General features: G+C 37.0%; 1 protein-coding gene and 1 pseudogene across 1 annotated transcript in view; one reads left to right on the top strand and one right to left on the bottom strand.

The window, feature by feature from the left end:
* LOC144340831 (uncharacterized) overlaps positions 1–19,203 on the bottom strand; it is a 66,157-nt gene that overhangs the window by 12,754 nt on the left and 34,200 nt on the right. The gene's annotated exons all lie outside the window — the stretch shown is intronic.
* Positions 6,576–6,894, top strand: LOC704574 (NADH dehydrogenase [ubiquinone] iron-sulfur protein 5 pseudogene; annotated as a pseudogene).

Here is a 19,203-nt window from a genome sequence, read left to right as displayed (position 1 = left end):
AGACCCAAAAAGTACAAACCTTAAAGGTAGGTGGTGGAAATTGATGGATATGATCATATTAAAACTGAATATTTCCTTACAAAGAAGATATGATAGACAAACTTAACAGACTTGTTGCACAGACATTAGCAGGAGATGTTTTTAAAGTGTAACACTAAAAAGTGATTAACATGTAGACCATATAAGGAACTACTAAAATCTACAAGGAAACTCAAAAATTGAACAAGGACTAAAATAGACAATTCATGGGAGGGGAATTCTAAATAGCCAAAATGTATATGAAGTGATGTTCAACTTCACTTGTAATCATAGAAATTCAAATTAAGTCAACAAAGAATTGCTAAAAATTACAAAGTCAGCTAATACTAAGTGCTGGTTTGGATGTCAAGAAATCAGAAATCTCTGTTGGTGGAAGTGTAACTCACAATACCTAGTGAAATTAATTATTCATATAATTCTGTATATATATCATTCCCTCACCTGGGTTTATATTGTGTACAAATCCTTAAGGGGATATTTTGGAGTGTGGTATCCTAGCATTATTTGTGTTAGCAAGAAGTTAGAGGCAGTTTAATGTCCATCCCTAGGGAAATGGCTAATCAGAATGCATAGCATGTACACACAATGGGATAAAATACAGGAAGAAGTAGTTAACCATTTTTATATATAGGAATGTAGATGGATCTTGGAAATATGGAATGAATTCTGTAGAAAAAAACAATTTTTATATATTCAAAATATACAAATACACAGAAAACAACCATGTATTATATCTCAGGGCTATATTTTCAGATGCCTAAGGAAATATATTGGATATGTTAATGTGAATATCTCTGACCGGAAAGAGCATGTATACGAGAATGAATAGGACAAAGGGGAAAAAATAATGAAATAAAACGAGGGGCATTGTACGGACTCATAATGATGATGGAATCTGAAATCTGTGTATTTGAGAGCTGTATGACTCACAGATAATGCATGTGTGCCCTAATTTGGGGAGGAATATTTAGGTAATGTTCTCAGCAAAAGGAAGTACTGGTTTTAAAACATTCTGGGAGAATTTGAATGGCCTTGTGTAGAAGATAGATGGATATGTGATTAATACAAATTCTTGCTTTAGGTATTTTCCTCCATCAAAAGTGTTAAAAATTAATCTGAAATTAATTTGCCTCCAGTAATCAGTCTAGGAGAGGAGTAGAGATTTAAAATTATGGTTATTTAATATTCAAAGAGAATGGCTCTGTAAATCTGGAAAACACAAATATCCTGACAAAAGCTTGTTTTTTATTTAGTTTCAGGTAATCTGTCAGGCAGTAGTTTAAAAACTATCAAGTTTTTTTGTTCTCGTATTATTTCATTGCATGTACTCACTGACAAAACCTTTTATTTATCAATAAAATGTTCCCTATGATTAATTGTTATGCAAGCGATATACGACAAATTACTGCATAGCTATTAAATGCTGCTCTGCCGTGCTTAACATACTGCGTTATTTGACTGTTTTGTGTTCTTGGTATTAATCTAAGGCTCTTTAAAAATAAGTCTTTTAGATATTAAGTCATATATGGACATATTGTACTTAATAAATCATAGCAATTTGGCTGTACAATTAAATGAAGGTTGAATCCTGTGGACTACAATATTAAAATGACACTATTTTATATCCAGTTTCATATAGTTTTCATGGATTTTTCTCTTGGTTTAAAAAGAAAGATTCCCTATAACTACCTTTTTCTATAGTTTTTTGTTTGTTTGTTTGTTTGTTTTGTTGTTATTGTTGAGACAGAGTCTCGCTCTGTCGCCCAGGCTGGAGTGCAGTGGCTGGATCTCAGCTCACTGCAAGCTCCGCCTCCCGGGTTTACACCATTCTCCTGCCTCAGCTTCCCGAGTAGCTGGGACTACAGGAGCCCGCCACCTCGCCCAGCTAGTTTTTTTGTTTTTTGTTTTTTTGTGGGTTTTTTTGGTATTTTTTAGTAGAGACAGGGTTTCACCAGATTAGCCAGGATAGTCTCAATCTCCTGACCTCCTGATCCGCCCGTCTCGGCCTCCCAAAGTGCTGGGATTACAGGCTTGAGCCACCGCGCCCGGCCTTCTATGGTGTTTTTATATTTTAGGAACAATATGATTTTCATTACCAATATTTTAAACAATGTCCTTTAAGTCATAGTTCAATAGCTATATTAAAATGAGAGCCAATAAAAATTGTTCCTATTATTTAAATATATATAATATGTTTCTTGTTTATGAATTTTGTGATTTCTTTATTCAATGAATTCTAGTCCTTTTCCAGCTTAAGGGAAAGTGGGTCAGTATACAAATGTTTTGAGCATACTAATGTATGTCTTTCCACCATTTCTCATACCCTGGCAACATTGAAAGATATTTCTAAGGCATCCTGAGAAAATCCAGTGAAGTTGCCTGTAGCCAGAGGCAAGTGCCCTGCTTATAGGTCTTGTACGACCCCACTAGGGGATGAGGAAGATGCTGTTTCCAACACGCTTAACAACTATGTGTGCCTCAAAAGCATGATTGAAAAACTCTGAATTAATGCTTTGTAATTTTTCAAAAGAAAGAACTTTTCCAGCCTCTGGAGGTGAAATTAGTTCTAGAACATAATGAGGCTTCCTCTTTTATGAAGCATTTAGAAGGAATAAAAGAAGATAAAGTGGTATGGCTCTTCAAAAAGTAGGGAAGACTCAGGGAAGATCTCTGGAGATTTTTTTATGACATTATTATTATTATTATTATTATTCTATCATTACTGTTATTATTAGTAAATGTGATTTATATTTGGAATTCTGAAATGTCTGTCTGGATTTATTAGTACTTAAAGCATGCCAGGAGTCAGGCAGACATAGAAAGGTGACAGGTAAGTAGAAGAGAATACTTGGAAGTAACTATGGAGTGACCTATAAGACATTAAATTAGAGATCAAACGAGATTATTCCAGAGCAATGAATCACAAACTACTCAGACAATCTTTAAAGGATGAGACCCTGAGTAGGTATCTATTGGGCTGTGTGAATTTCCCAAACTGGATTATCCAGGACTTTATCTTTGTAAGATCATCATCTTTAGAGGGGAAAAAAAAAATGAATCCCTTTATCAAATAAATCTGAGAAATTCTGAAATAAAATTACACTTGATACTTAATGTTTCAGTCTTTAATATGCTATCATTCTTTGTGTTTCTAGGAGAAAACAAAAATAGAAAACTTTTCTTAAACATGTTTGGCCACATACACTTTATTTTTTCTCAAAACACCTATTAATTTCTATGAGGATACAATGGTTTTTCCTAAGATAAGAGCAGATCTACCTTACTGCCTTAAGGTATACTATTAGGAAAGATATATGCCAACTTTGAAGCCTAAAACTGTTTGGTAGTAGCAATCTGTCCTTACACTAGTTCAGTGGAAGTGCTTTTTCTTTGTTTACTTTTACTTATTTTCTATCTTGTTTCAATGTTTTGAAAATGAACACTATTGTAATACAAATCTATTTGTGACTAAGTTTCTCAGTTTATATAGCTGAGTTTTGTACATTTTTGACAATCCAATCAATCTTTCTAGTAGTTAGGATTTTTTCCCACTTTTGGAAAAGTTGATGGAAAATTACATATGGCTTTTATAGCCTTCCAGTGTTACTTATTTAATGTTTTTTCTAATAAGTTAGGAAAATGTAGAGAATTATAAATTAGTGAAACTGATTAATTTACTTGGTGAACTTTTCATAGTTGATAGTAAATTTGATTTAAGTCATTAACCCAATTATGTATTTTAATAATTTTTATCTATGTTATAATTTTTCTAAATTTTCTACAATAGAATATACTACTTTTACAGTGAAAAATCAGGCTGTGTATTATATTTTGCTATATGATGCCATATAAAATATATGATCCCAAAAAACTAGAAGGAAATAGTGCAAAATATAACAGTGTTTATCTTGGGATGGTGGAACTTCATGTGATTTTTTTTATTTCTTTTATTTCCTATGATGATCATGGGGGAAATTTTAAGAATGCATAACTTTCCTGGATAGAAAAGGAAAAATGCCTTTTAAGCTTAACTTTATATTTGCAAATCTTTTGTTTAAATAAACCAGAGTAAATGTTCTGAACTGTTTTATTTCACTTACTGATGTAGGAACACTTAAAAGGAAATCAGAAGAACATCACATTTGTGGAATCAATGTAAAGAAACAAAAAGCACTCTAAAATTCTTTTCTGCTTTATTTGGTAGATGTTTATTACTTGATATCTTTCAATGATTATTTTTCTGAAAGCTTACAGATATTACATCTGAAAGTAGATAAATAAACATAGTCAAACACCAAAGGCATTGCTTCTTTCAGTGCTTCAGGAATTACTTTGTTTAAAAGTAATTTATCAAATACATGAGAAGTCATAATTTCAGTATGACATTTCAAAAGTTTTACCCAAGTATTTTAGTTAGGTATTTTTCTTGTTGTTGTAAGGCACATACTTCTTCAGTTTTGATCCCACCATTTCAACACCAATGTTTCAGCTCTGAAGAAATATTAAATAGAAATATAATCACAATATATAAGCTTGCATTCTGCTTGGTTTTCCAACCAGAAAATATTTTCAGAGCCAACTCCAAAAACCAGGTAATTTCTCAACTTTCTGATATGGTTTGACTCTGTGTCTCCACCCAAATCTCACCTTGAATTATAATCCCCGTAATACCCACATGTGAAGGGCAGAACCTGGTGGAGGTAATTGAATCACGGGAGAGGTTCCCCATGCTGCTCTCATAATAATGAGTGAGTCTCACAGATGTGGTGGTTTTATAAGTGTCTGCTGTTTCCCCTGCTTGGATTTCTCCTTCCTGCTGCCTTGTAAAGAAGGTGTCTTGCTTTCCTTTGGCCTTCTGCCATGATTGTAAATTTCCTGAGGCCTCCCCAGCCATGCTGAACTGTGAGTCAATTAAACCTCTTTCCTTTATAAATTACCCAGTCTCAGGTATGTTTTTATTAGCAGCATGAGAATAGACTAATACAATAGCTTAGTTAACGTTTCTAGTTTTTCCTCTTTTTATCTTTACTAAACTTATTCTCACATTTTATAATCAAGATTTTAAATTCATCTAACTTGCTTTTATTTGTTTACTTTATTTATTTTTTTATTTTGAGATGCAGTCTTGCTCTGTCGCCCTGCCTGGAGTGCAGTGGTGCAATCTCAGCTCACTGCAACCTACACTTCCTGGATTTAAGCAAGCCTCACATTTCAGCTTCCCAAGTAGCTGGGATTACAAGCATGCGCCACCATGCCTGGCTAATTTTTGTATTTTCAGTAATGACAGGATTTCACCACGTTGACCAGACTGGTCTCAAGCTCCTGACCTCAAGTGATCCATCCACCTCGGCCTCCCAAAGTCCTAGGATTACCACGCCCCACCTAACTTGCTTTTATACATATAAAATGAATGATTCCATTGTGAAATTAATTTTTTTTGCCATTATATCAACGTCATTTTTTTCTGGCCTATATTTTATTTGTTATTCTGTATATTCTGATGTCTACCCTACAGACATCCTTGAGAAGATAGTCTTGAACAAAGGCAGTCAGGTGCTTCTCAAAAGATGTAAAGAAATGTGAGCGATGTAGAGAACTCTCTCCTTATAGTAAAGCAAGAGGCAGAGAGGCTGCAGCTATTCCAATGGATTGCTAAACTGTGGAATTACGGGTGGCATTAATTCTTTTTTTCTCTGCTCTGTTTCCTTCTGTTAGTTCCTTCACTGCTGTTTCTTGCATCTAGCATCATGCCCCAGCATCTAATACAGTGCCCAGAACTGAGGAGCCCTTACTTTTTGAGAGAGGAGAAGGAAAGAAGGAATTCAGTTTCCTATTACTGCCGTAACAAATTACCACAAACTTAGTAGTTTAAAACAATCACAATTCTGTAGTTCAGAAGTCTCACATGGGGGCTCTCTCTGCTAAAATCGAGGTGTGAAGAGGGCAGCATTCCCTTCTGGAGGCCATAGGAGAAAATCTGTTCCTTTGCCTTTTCAACTGCTAGAGGTCACCTGCATCCCTTGACTCATGGCTGCCCTTCTCCGACGCCAAAGCCAGCAACTTAGCATCTCTCTGACCCTACTTTCAGCATCATATCTCTTTCTGACTCTCATTTTCGACCTCTCCCTTCCACTTTTAAGGAACCTTGTGGATACATTGAATCTACCTGGATAATCCAGGATAATCTGTCAACTGATCAGCAGCCTTAATTCTGTCTGCAATCTTAATTCCCCTTTGCATGTAACATAACATATTAACAGTTTCCAAAGATTCAGATGGAGATCTTTGAAGTGACCATTACTATGCCTACCCCCTTGCTTTTGAGGACAGTGCCTATTCTGACCAAACAAATCTAGCTAACGAGCAGGTCATACAGTAGCAGGAGAGTAATTTAGGTGAAAGAAATCACTTAGAAGAACGTTATGAGCATGGCGAGCATGCTGAGCCTTGCTTAGCCAGTAAATCCAGTAATTATATTGTGATTTTTAAAAACCACTAAACTAGAGAAGAGACAGGGGCACGAGCATCAGATCGCCATGCCTTTCTTGGATGTGCAGAAAAGGTTTGGCCTTAACATAGATCGATGGTTGACAGTCCAAAGTGCTGAACAGCCCTACAAGATTGCTGGTCGATGTCATGGTTTTGAAAAAGAATGGATAGAATGTGCACATGGAATCGGTAGTATCTGGGCAGAGAAAGAGTGCAAGGTAGAATATGATGATTTCATAGAGCGTATACTTCTGCAGAAAACGATGCGACATGAGTCCCATCAGGAAGCAGCAGGATAAGCTGATAAAGGAAGGGAAGTGCACCCCTCCACCTCACCACGTGGGCAAGGGGGAGCCTCAGCCCTGAGCAGAGCAGCTGCTGACACCTGGGCGCTGATTTCATGTTCTCTGTTCTCCACTGGAAAGGTTGTTTACAGAAAACCTCCTTGTCAAAGTGTGTAAAAATAAAGGATTGCTGCATCCTAAAGGAAAAAAAAAAAAAAAAAACACTAAACTGAACGATGCACACATATATAAATGATTTGCCATTGTGGTAGAATTATGGATTATTTAAATTGTTAATGTTCTGCATTTATTACCTTTTCTGCAATAATTAGGTTTTGCTTTATAATAAATATATAAATTTTTCAGAATTTCAAAACAATCTGCATAGACCGGGAAAGTTACAAACAGAAAAGAAATAAATGACTCGTATGAAATTAACATATACAGCTACTCTTCATAAAAAGAAAAAAAAAATTGATATAAATGATAAAGGCTTAATACATAAATTAGATAATAATTTATAAAATTAGAAAATTTAAAAAAGAAGGATAAATTTCACACGTAATACCACTGCTCCCAACACAGTCCCTTTAAGAAGTTTTATGTAGTCATTCCTATTCCAACATAAATGAGATAACAGATATATTAAAAACACTGTAACTGTGGATCATTCTAAAATATAGTAAAATTATCAAGTCATCCTACTACCACATTTAGCACAGGCTGCTAATAGTATCCTTATTTCTTGTCTGAAGTTCTAGTACAGTTAAATAGAGGGGGCATTAAAATGAAAAAAATTAGACTGTAGTAAATAAGAATTTTTTTTCTGGGCCAGGCACAATGGCTCATGCCTGATCCCAGCACTTTGAGAGGCCAAGGCAGGAGGATCACTTGAGCCCAGGAGTTTGAGACCAGCCTGGGCAACATGGCAAGGCACCATTTCTACAAAAAAAAAAAAAAAAATCAGTTGGACATGATGGTGCGTGCCTGTAATCCCAGTTACTCAGGAGGTTGAGGTGGGAGGATTGCTTGAACCTGGGAGAGTGAGGGTGCAGTGAGCCATGATTGTGCCACTGCACTCCAGCCTGGGTGACAAAGCAAAATCCTGTTTCAAAAAAATAATAAATAAGAATTACTTTTTCTGACAAACCATTGAAGGAAGGCTTAAAACATATTCAGAAGACAGAGAAACTCAGCAAACACTGTGCTTCCCAGCGCTTTTGTCTCTGTGTATGAGATTAAGTTGTAAAGGGATCAGGAAATAACTAGGGCTTCTTATTCAAGAGTGAAAATGAGACTCTTCCCACAGGCTAGAGTCTCTGAAGGTTACCACCGGCAAGTCCCAAGCCACTCTTAACCAGTCAAGAAATACATCCTACTGACTGATGAGAGTTGGAATTAGTTCTTTTGCTAATTGATCTAGCATGCTATCGTAGGGGAGAAAATAGAATTTCTTTTCTTTTTCTTAGGTTCTTGGTTGAGATACTCTCCTGAAGTCAGATTAACAAAAGAAAAATAAGCAGAGTTTTGCTAACATTTGTACCTATTATGTGGGGGAGGCCTCAGGGCAAACATATTTATCTTTCAAGGTAGTGTTTTAGAGGCCTTGCTGAAATGGTATTTTAACAATGGCCCATAAATCCTATGTAGTGACAAGACAAAGAAATGTTAAAAGAAAAACCTTAGCCAAATTAAATTTAACAGAGTTTAATTGATCAAAGAACAATTCGCAAATCAGGCAGTCTCCTGAGCCAGGGAGACTCCAGTGCAACCATGTGGTGGAAGAAGATTTACAGACGGAAAAGGAAAGTGACATACAGAAAACGGAAGTGCAATAGGAAACAGCTAGGTTGGTTACAGCTTGGCATTTACCTTATTGAACATGGTTTCAACAGTTGGACCCCTTTGGCTAAAACTCAGTGACTGCACAAGCATAGGCTTTAGACTGTGTACACCTCCATTTAAGTTATAGTTCACTATGTACAGAGAAACCTTTAGACTGAACTTAAAATATGTAAGGAGGCAGCTTTAGGCTAAACATGATGTAATAGAAGAGTATGTTCAGGTTTCCATAAGGCAAAAAAATGTAGGAAGGTAAATTTATGGGGAAAGGAAAGTCTGCTCCTAGATCCTCTGGCACCTCTGAGTCCTGTTTCTGAGCTGATAAACAAAGGAGCCCATCTTCAGGTGGGAAAGGCAGAGGGGAGGGTCACAGTGTACTCCTGCATTGCAACCTTAATTTTAGCTTAACAATCCCCAGTATTTTAGAGAGAATATTTTGGTTTCCTTCATCAGAGATATGTTCCCAGAACGTATAAAATTGATTTTCTGCCTCTGTTTCCCTGTCTAGCACTCCTTTTCCTGACGAGAACAACTGGAGTTCTATCCAAAACCTCAGCCTGTAACAGATGGGCTGGATCACCGACACTGCTCCAGCCCTGGAATACAGACTCATGTCTGCCCAGAACAGCTGAAGCCTTGCCAGAGAGGGCATGCTTTTCCAGAAGCACAATGCCTTTCTTCAGTACGGCTATACGTTTTTTTTTTTGTTTTTTTTTTTTTTTTTTTTTTTTTTTTGCATGATAAAAGCCAAATTACATGACACAACATTAGAAAATGTAGAAAATAAGGACAAATTTCACACGTAATACCACTACACCCAACACAATTCCTTTAAGAAGTTTGGTATAATTATTCCTATACAGTTTTTAATGTACAGTCATTTTAAACACGTAGAGCGAAGTTCCTACCTTCAGAATAAACTAGGCTCACGCTAGAACTCAGACATGTCTGGGCATATCTCAAGGTCTTGCTGAGGCCTGCCAGGGGAGAGAATTTTGAGGTGGGGTGGGGCTCCCAGTTGGGATTCATGCCAGCCACACAGACCCACATATGAGTTCTGGGAAGAGAGGACAGTGAATGGATATGAAAAACTCTTCCCACCAACCAATCAGCAAATGAAAACTTAATTTCATTACTGTTTGAAATCCATATATCAGAGTTTATCACTAAAGTGAGGGAAGAGTGGTTTCTACAACTTCAGCAGGAATAAAGTAGGACTTCTCCTTTAAGGGCTTAGGGATAGCTTCCTCAGGGCACTAACCCAGAGGAGAAGGAGAGGGCAAGATATGATCAGTGAGATGTCTGAGGTCATGAGAACAAATGAGAAGGCCTCTGGAAATGTGAGGAAATGTCTGAGGCTTTGAAACAGGTTGAGGACAGAGGAATGCTATTGTGAACCTAGCGTTCCACCTCTAGCCTGGAATGGCTTTATGGAATTCAGGTTCCTTTTGGAGCCTCATGGAGCAACATTATATCCTGGTGCATTGTCTGTGTGCTCCAAAGATTGCTTCCTTCCCTAGAATTACAGCTAATTGACATGTTAGAGACAATGGTGGGGACATGATTAGACTACACTGCAAGCTCCTGGAAGACTGGAACTGTGCTTACCTCATTCTCTATTGCCAACACTTAGCACAGTGCTAGCACGTAAGAGATACTCAGTAAACACATGCTAAATAAATGCCAGATAAATGCAGAATGAAGCCTAGTACACCTGGTTACAAATGGAACCTTGGAAATCATTGCTGATTTGGGGAAACCAGTGAACTCTGTGACAAGGCTAAAACCGGAGACATCCTGCAAACTGCTCTAAGGTCTTCAGAGGGTAGAAACTGATCAAAAGCCTGAAAATCATTCAAGGTCTTATTGCAGACAATCTGTACAACTGTGATGGAAGGATATGGGCAGAAGGTGTTAGTTTTAGAATGGTAGAGAGTGATTAGCTCTGAGAACATTAAAAGAAGGAGGCTTTTTGGGACAAGAGTTAGGAACCTAAGAACCAGAAATAGGTCAGAAATTGGGCATGCATACCTGAGATCATATGAGCCAGAGGAGTAAATTAAATGCAAAATTTTCGTGGCTTAACATAATAAAAACACTTGCTATTAGGGAATGCAAATGCGTATCAACTGTCTCAAGGGTAATTTGGTGACATAGTTATAACCGACTATGTGCCAGACTTTAAATGTCTTAACTCATTTGATTTTCTCAATAGTTCTGAGTTAAGTATTAATATTAACTCTATCATATAGATGGGGGAACTCAGATGAATTAACTAATCCAAGGATGTACAGCTAGTGAAGCTGTAAGTACAGGCAGCTTAGCTTTGGAGGTCAAGATTTGAACCGGGCTCTGATCTCTTTCGGTGTAGTAAGAGGTGAGAGCCTTCTGAATGATACTTCTGTTTCTAGGAATTTCTTCTAAGGATAAATAATCAAACATGTTACTAAAAATATTTTGATTGTAACTTGGATTATAGTGGCGAAAAAGTGTAAGCATCCGAAGTGAGGCAGCAAGTCCTAGGTGTAAAGACACCAAGGGTTTTAGAGTCAGTTCTGGGTCAGATCCTGTCTCTGTCACCTACCATGGAACCTTAGACAAGTCACTGACTCACTCTAAGCCTCTTCCATAAAATTAGAATAGTAATATGCCTACCTCACAGGAATTTAGAATAGGAAAATACTGTTTTCTGGAAGCCTGAACTAAAGATGTGACTGCATGAAGACAATAGCTCTTTGAAAATCTCCCAATTTGGTAACTTAATTATACAGATAAAGCAATGTTTTGCCACTGATACAATCAGCTTAAACTTTAGTGCATTAAAGTTAGGGAAACCCGGAGGGAAACTGTAAAATGTGAAAATTCTAAAATAATCCACAGCAGCTCTGATGAGACAGTGAGTCTCCAGCCTGCCTCTTTCAAACCTCTGTCTGTGTTTTACATAGATCAACATTCTATGGTGGTGGAGGCGGTTCCCCTGCTTGCCTTTGCTGAGACAAGGCCCATTATTGTTCCACTTTAGTTCAAAGATGCAAGGTCACTAAGCATGCTTCTTTTTCGTTTCAGTTTTAAGAATTATTGTATCTTGTTCTACATCACTTTAACGTTCTTGTAATTGTTGAAATTTTACAACCCAAGGCATAAAAGGAAATATCTAATAACCTCGATGCAACAATTTTTTTAGATGCATGAGTGGCTTTGAATCCCAGCTCTCTTACACTGGTCCACGAAGTGAAATATTTAGTCCTTTATGTACTTGTGGAACAGAATGAAGGAGGGTGTCTTAAAACTTTTATCTTTACTATAACAATTTCTTACTATTGTATTGCCTTTCTTTTCAATTTAAAAGGAATGAGATAAATAGTTACAGGGAAACTATGTTTCAGTTTTAATATTTTGAACAAAACAATCTATTGAGTCTTTGACATTTTTTAGAAAACTCGCCCACAGGGGAAAAAAAAAAGTTTGCTGCTGCTTTGCTGCATTTTTTTTTTTTTTTTTTTTAAATATAGACAGGGTCTTACTCTGTTGTCTAAACTGGAGTGCAGTGGCACAGTCACACAGTCACAGGTCATTGTGATTTCAAACTACTGAGCTCAAGCAACTCTCCTGCCTCCACCTCCCAAAACACTGAGTTTACAGGAGAGAGCCACCATGCCTGGCCTGCTGCTTCTTAAGGCTTATTTTTAAAAACTTTAAAATACAAGGACATTCATGAGAATTATCTAATGATTCCTGCAATATAGTCAGATTCATTTAAGGTCAGAACACCAGTAAAGAAAATTTGCTGCCTGGAGGAAACACAGACCCTAGATTAGATGGTCCTGATGATCTATTACACTGGCAATAAATAGCACGTAGGAACAGCGCTATGTTCTGGAACATACTACTCGTTTTTTGAGTTTTTAAAACAATGTTTTAAGCAAGGATTCTGCTTCCATAATCTTTGGATTTTGCTAATCCAAAAAAAGGATTTAAACCCCTTTTTTGATCTCAATCCAGATTTTACTCATGGCCAGAGCCACTTGGTTCCTGGGTGAGGATAGCTGGTGGAAGATGAGAGGGGCACACGTTGCACAAAGGAGTGTGCTGACTATGCTCAGACACACAGAAGACAGAGACAGAAAAGTGCTTGCTATGCAATATGTAGAATGTTTTGCATATCTAATTTTTGTTATTCAGGAGTACTACTTAGAAGAAAAATACTACTTTTAATCAGCATCCAGTCAGAAAAATAGAGCCCTCACAAGGTAATTCAATAGAGATAATTTAGTATAGAGACCTGTTACAAAGGTCCTGAAATCTAGGGCCAGCATGATTTTGTGTCTACAGTATCTTTACCCCCAGGCTGTTTCTTTCATTTAAAAAAGAATGAGGTAAGTGAAAATTTTGTTTTCAATTGCTTTCTTCTTAGAAATTTTATTCTTCATATAGATTCATTAAAATGTAGTTTATATATTTATATATATAGTTTTAGAATAGTTACTCTAAATCCTTTTCTTATTTACTTTTCCTATGCAACTCATACTCAGAAAAGTATAGGTTGCATTTATTATTATTACTCAGAAAAGTATGTTTAAAATTATAAAATCAATAATGTTCATTTTAGAAATCTAAAAAATATAGAGAAAAAGCTTTAAACTACCAGTTATTTTATCACGTAGAAATAACACTTGAAATTTTTTGGTTTAAAAGCTTCTAGAAAAATCTGTACCAATCAGCACTCTGTAAAATGGACCAATGAGCCTAGGTGTAACTCAAAATCCTGCTTCAATCTTGCAATATTGAGTGCTGATTGGTGTGTTTACAATCCTTTAGCTAGGCACAGAGTGCTGATTGGCACGTTTTTACGGAGTGCTGATTGGTGCATTTACAATCCTCTAGCTAGATACAGAGTGCTGATCCATGCAGTTTTACAGAGTGCTGATTGGTGCATTTATAATCCTTTAGCTAGACAGAAAAGTTCTCCAAGTCCCCACTCGACCCAGAAAGTCCAGCTGGCTTCACCTCTCACTGGGACTACAGGTGTGAGCCACTGTGCCCAGCCTGTAATATTCTTTTTTTAATCTTTTTTTTGAGATGGAGTTTTGCTCTTGTTGCCCAGACTGGAGTGCAATGGCACGACCTCTGCTCACTGCAACCTACACCTCCTGGGTTCAAGCAATTCTCCTGTCTCAGCCTCCTGAGTAGCTGGGATTACAGGCATGCGCCACTATGCCTGGCTAATTTTGTATTTTTAGTAGAGACAGGGTTTCTCCATGTTAGTCAGGCTGGTCTCAAACTCCCGACCTCAGGTGATCAGCCCACCTCAGCCTCCCAAAGTGCTGGGATTACAGGCGTGAGATACTGCGCCTGGTCCCCAGCCTGTAATATTCTTATAAATAAACTTTATTTTTCCTTTTTGATTATTCCAAGCCGAAACAAGAAACAATAACAACAACAACAAAAAAAAAACCACAGCATACTCTCTTTTTGCCTCTCTTCTTAATTAGATTTGTGAGAAGAGAAAAAATCTGCTTCAATCATGATTTAATATGAGTGGTGTTAAATAACATGATTTCTCAAAAATAAAGGAATATGTAATATAAAAAGCAATTAGACATAACGAATAATACCAGCAACCTCTAAAGACCTTGAAATGTCCCTAAGTCCCCTCAACAGTCTCTTTATTTATTTCTCTCTCTCTGTTTTCCTCTAAATGACCCCAATCTTTTTCAGTATTATCCCTTAGGAAAAAATCTGATTCTTTTGTATAGATATTCCACTTGTTTAAAGACTGTAATCGGAAACAATATTATTTTCTACTATTTCTTCAATTGTAATTAACTGCATTTCAGGTAAATAACAATCTTGGATACAGTCTTATACTTAATATTGTTTCTATGGGAAAATGTGTTCACAGATTCAAATACATATTTACAAATGAACTTTTAAAGACATAATTTGTTTATAAATAAAGGATTTTCAGTATCTCAAAAATTAAACTATATTTACTTAGCCTCATATTTCATAATTCTTATATTGCTAAATAACACTGTGCTTAGATATATAATTAATCATCAGGTCAAATATTAATATTTTATTTTATTTTAGCTTTTTTTTTGGAGACAGAGTCTAACTCTGTGACCTAGGCTGGAGTGCAGTGGTGCGAACATGGCTCACTGCAGCCTCAACCTCCTGGGATCAAGCAATCATCCCACCTTACCCTTCTAAGTAGCTGGGAGCACATGTATGTGCTACCATGCCCAGCTAATTATTTTTTATTTTTTATTTTTTGTACAGATGGGGTCTTGCTATGTTGCCCAAGCTGGTCTTGAACTACTGGGTTCAAGCAGTCCTCTAGCCTTGGCCTCCCAAAGTGCTGGGATTACAGGCATTGAGTCACTGTACCCAACCCTCTTTTTGCTTTTTTTGAGATAGGGAGATAGGGTCTCACTCTGTTATCCAGGCTGGAGTACAATGGTGTAGTCATAGCTCACTACAACCTGGAATTCCTGGGCTCAAGTGATCCTCCTGCCTCAGCCTCCCACATAGCTGGAATTATAGGCACATACCACCACACCTGGATGAATATTTTCTTTTCTAAAAGATTTGTGTGTGTGCATGTATTATATATTAGATATGGTAGAATCTTTGTAGGACCTGGGCATTGGAATTGTTAGCATGACCCTGAAATTATGTTGATTTCCAAAATGAGATTATAAATTATAAGAGTGAAGATCCAGGACAAGCTATATAAAATAGCAGTCACCTCTGTTGCTTGCTGTCCCTTTGCCCTGCTTTATTTTTCTTCATAACATTTATCACCACCTGGCTTATATTTATATGTTTTCATATTTATTGTATGCATATTTCACTAGACTATAAGCTCCCTGAGACGACATTTCTTTCATTCTCTGCTTTATTCACTGCCTGGTACATAGAAGGTGCTCAATAAATGTGTCTTATTTGGCCAGGTGCAGTGGCTCACACCTGCAATCCCAGCATTTTGGGAGGCTGAGGCAGGCAGATCAACTGAGGTCAGGAGTTTGAGACCAGCCTGACCAACATAGTGAAACCCCATCTCTACTAAACATATAAAAATTAGCCGGGCGTGGTGCTGCACACATGCAGTCCCAGCTAGTCGGGATGCTGAGGCAGGAGAATTGTTTGAACCCAGGAGGCAGAGGTTGCAGGGAGCTGAGATTGCGACACTGAACGCCAGTCTGGGTGACAGAGTGAGACTCCATCTCAAAAAACAAACAAACAAAATTTTAAAAATTAAAAATGTGTCTTATTTGAATGAGTGAATATTACTTGAATAAACAGTGAAGGATCTTTGTTTTCAGATTTAATAGAACAGAAATCACATATAACAAAATATTGAAAAATTTGTAAATAAGTCAAGTTTTGAAAACTTTTAAGTGTCATGTTTTTATTATCCTTTTAAAATTTTAATGTGTCAATTCTTTGGCTAAATTTGTGCAGGAAAGAAATATGAATCTCAGGGAAAAAAATGTCTTTTTTCTTTCCAAGTAAATTAAAGAGTTTTGCCTTAAAAATGTGCGATAAACTAACCCTCTCAACCAAGTGGCATTGCTAATGATTTCAAAATGTGGTTGCCCTAACCTTCATGGAAAGTCAGAAACCTATTTTTCATTTAACACAGACTACATTTGCTAAATTTTTAATAAGTAAATTAAACCTCCCACATCATAAAAGTCACCCTTGGATAGTGAATAATATGTAATCTAAATTTTTGAAAAGTAAGAATTCTCAACATTTCAAAGATAAACTGTTCAGTTTCTTTCTTAGAGGGGCAAGTCTACAAAGAAATAATGAGGGCCAGCCACGGCGGCTTACCCCTGTAATACCAGCACTTTGGGATTACAGGCGTGAGCCACAGTGCCCAGCCAGGAATGGGATGGATTCTAAACAAATGTTTATTAAAACCCACAACTGTGTTCATTTTTGGTAACTGGATCTCCAAAGCAGCGTAACTGAATATACAATAACAGATTTTCTTTTTTCATTTATGAAAGGAACTACGAGTTAGATTGGAAACGATAGGCAAAGAATCGTTAACATTAGTCATCCTTACAACCAAAGCCTTTGCTTTCTCATTCACTAGGAGAACAAGTTAATATACCAATGCCCTGCACATTTTTATTATATCTCTTTTCTCCATGTGTCTTTTTCACTCTAACCTTTCCATTTCAGACCCCTTCCTTCCTCGCACAACACAGTCAAACTACATACTATACACATAGAAAGCTATGTCTTTGGTATAAGGCTATTTGTATGCCTAAAGTTTAATGTTAGCATGTTGTCTTTATTAAAGGACCTAGGCATAATTATCTCATTAGCACAATTACAGCAATAGCCGCACATTACCACAGAAGATCATATGGAAAAAAGTTATTCCCTTTTCTTTTTCTAAAATACCTGCCTTGTAAAGAAAGCAATTACTTTTGTCATCTCCTGCAAGTAAAAGGAATATATATATATGTGTATATATATATATATTTTATTTAGTTTGGCCTCTGGAATCACATAGACAGGTATTTATATCAAAGTCTAGAAAAACTGTCAAGAATGTTGACTCAATAATCCTAATGCTAGCAAATCTATCATTAGAAAATATTCCAAAATATGGGAAAGTATGAATGTGATTATTGTTACAAGTAACACAATTAATTCTGGCAAAATTCAGCAAATTGTATTTGTAGAAAAGATAACAGATAAGTCACAAAATTAATGAAACATTTCTAAAACAGGTTCAGGATTGAACAGGAGTTAAAATATAGCTCTAGTGTAGATTGTCCAGGATACAGAACTCCCTAAAATCTCTTGTCAATATCCTGCTACTGGAATTAACTCCAACTGCTTTTTCTGTCTTGGTTTCACTGTGCTTAAGATTAAAAACCCCAGAAGACTGATCGGCTTTGTGTTTTAAAGCAACGAACACTCTAAAATACAGTGGATCAAAAATAAATATAAATTTATTTCTCTGTCATGTAACACTCCAGATTATAGTTCAAGGCAGATAATCTGTCCCACAATGTCATTCAAAGACCACATAGTTCCTTTTGTTTCACTGTGCTGTCATCCCTTAGGGACTGTCGACTCTAGCCAGATAACCATAGACGGCTCACATGAAAGGGGGATAGAGTTTAGTGGATAAGCAGCTTAATTCTTTCAAAAGATGCTGTCACCTAGAAGTTGAATATAGTATTTCTGTTCATTTCCCATTACCTGAATGCTAGACACACATACACAGATCTGGAAGTAAAGTTAGAAATGTGGTCTCCAAACTAAAACTTGGAAATATTCTACTGCTAAAAAATGGAAGAGGAGGATGAATGCTGGGTACCAGAGCAGACTAGGATGTAGCAAGTATATTGCCTAAGGTGCAAAATTTAAGGAGACACTCGCAGAGATACGGTTTGTTTCTGTGTCCTCACCCAAATTTCATCTTGAATTATAATCCCCACGTGTCAAGGGAGGGACCTGGTGGGAGGTGATTGGATTATGCGGGCAGTTTACCCCATGCTGTGCTAGTGATAGTGAATGAGTTCTCATTATATCTGGTGGTTTTAAAAAGTGTTTGGCAGTCTCCTCCTGCTGTCTTCTCTCCTACTGCCGTGTAAGACATGCTTTGCTTTCCCTACACCTTCTGCCATGATTGTAAGTTTCCTGAGGCCTCCCCAGCCATGCAGAACTCTGACTCAATTAAACCTCTTTCCTTTATAAATTACCCAGTCTTGGGCATTTCTTTATAGCAGTGTGAAAATAGACTAATACTGGCCGGGTGCAGTGGATTACACCTGTAATCCCAGCACTTTGGGAGGCTGAGGTGGGCAGATCATTTGAGGTCAGGAGTTCGAGACCAGCCTGGACAACATGGTGAAACCCCATCTCTACTAAAAGTACAAAAATTAGCTAATCATGGTGTCTCACACCTGTAATCCCAGCTACTTGAGAGGCTGAGGCAGGAAAATGACTTGAACTCAGGAGGCGGAGGTTGCATTGAGCCAAGATTGTGCCACTGCCCTTCAGCCTCGGTGACAGAGTGAGACTGTCTCAAAAAAAAAAAAAAAAAAAAAAAAGAAAATGGACCAATACACTCAGTATTATATAAATGCATGTGTGCCTTAAATTTTGCACCCTAAGAACTTCACTTGCCTTAACCTAGTTCTGGTCCTGCTTGGCACAATTAGCACTTGCTTTAACCTAGTTCTGGTCCTGCTCTACCACCTCTAGCTTATATTACATAGGAGCACAAAATAGCTTAATTTACCAAGAGTACATACACTGGGGAAGAAATAGTTCACCAAAAAGAAATTGGAATACAATTGGTGAAAACAGGCTGAATATATGGTGTGTAGTCTGAAAAAAAAAATACCCATTACAAACATGAAGATGGCAGTGATATATTGCCAAATCCCCACAACTTTTTATACTCCTGTATCCACATCCCTTGCCATGTAAATTTTCAGCTCCCTCCCTTTGGATCAGGGTTGTATGTTTGATGACCTTTGACCATCAGAATGCAAGCAGAACAGAACAA

The sequence above is a fragment of the Macaca mulatta genome, chromosome 5 (assembly GCF_049350105.2).
Source record: "Macaca mulatta isolate MMU2019108-1 chromosome 5, T2T-MMU8v2.0, whole genome shotgun sequence".
NCBI lineage: Eukaryota > Metazoa > Chordata > Mammalia > Primates > Cercopithecidae > Macaca > Macaca mulatta.
This window is presented reverse-complemented; position numbering and strand designations above follow the sequence as displayed.